Below are 1,083 nucleotides of genomic sequence, written 5' to 3' on the forward strand. Positions count from 1 at the left end.
GGCTTGGACCACTTATCCTGATCCCCCGGGGCACGAAGCTCCTGACAGGGACAAGGTTCCCATTTGGTCCTCCTGGCCAAAAGGCCTGGTGGACCACCGTTCCTTGTGTCCAGCCGAAGCCAGACATCCAGTACTAGGCAAGGGGACTCTCCCGAAGAGAAAGCCCCTAGGGATCAGGGGAGGAAGGAACCAAAAGGCCACACATCCTCCCCCTAGACTTCAGGGTAGGCCCGAGGACCCACACCCTCCATCCGTGAAAAACACACACATAAGTAAAAGTAAAAAGTGACAAACGTGGGAGTGCATAATAAATAAATAGAAGAGAAAAAATAAAAAAGTGGTACTGTGCCGAATTGTGCACAGACCAGGCCCTGTGGCCCGTAGCAAAAATTGCCCTGGACTTAGCCAAAAGACCTGGTCCTTAGGGCGCTGTGCAAAAAGAGGTGAAAAACAGTGGCCATGTGTCATCTTCACACCGTGGGGTCCCACACCCAAGTGTTACTAGTGACACCCCTGAGAGCGTCTTCCCCAGGGGGCACTGAGTTTGCGGACTTTTTGCGTCCCCAGCCCCTGGCCAGACCAAGGTAGATCCGTCCAAATCAGGAGGTACTGGGTCTTTCCAGTCTTCCCAGAGGAATTACTCCCAAGGCCCCAGAACGAATCATGGCGCTCCCTGGTTTCTGTCCCTCCGGTACTAGCCTTCCGGACCCCCATCATACCAGTGAGGGTACTATACAACAGCCATCCCCGCAAAGCTAGAATGCCGGGAGCACCCCCCCTGGACACTGATAAGAACAGATACTACACTTGATCTTAGCCAAAAGGCCGAGAAGCGAGGAACAATCCTTTACGTTCTTACTCCAATGGATAGGTGCTCAAAAGATAAGGAACTCATCATAATGCAGTAAGGCTTTATTACCATTGTAGCACCCTCCTAGACTAGGGGGAGCTAGATCTTAATGGTTAGACAGGAGCCAAATAGCAGCTCAGGTGTAATAGCCAGAAGGGTCAAATTTTAGTCAAGAGCTGGAAGGCTCTGCAGACTCAGCCCTCTGAGACTTCCCCTGCCTAGAACTTTGGAGA

At 51.9% G+C, this 1,083-nt stretch overlaps 1 pseudogene; it reads right to left on the bottom strand.

Annotated features, from left to right (window-relative positions):
• Nucleotides 1-722: 722 nt before the first annotated feature.
• Nucleotides 723-837, bottom strand: LOC149469594 (U2 spliceosomal RNA; annotated as a pseudogene).
• Nucleotides 838-1,083: the final 246 nt, after the last annotated feature.

Source organism: Staurois parvus, unplaced genomic scaffold (genome assembly GCF_062004578.1).
Source record: "Staurois parvus isolate SC_StPar_1 unplaced genomic scaffold, SC_StPar_1.0 ptg000066l, whole genome shotgun sequence".
NCBI classification, from domain to species: Eukaryota; Metazoa; Chordata; class Amphibia; order Anura; family Ranidae; genus Staurois; species Staurois parvus.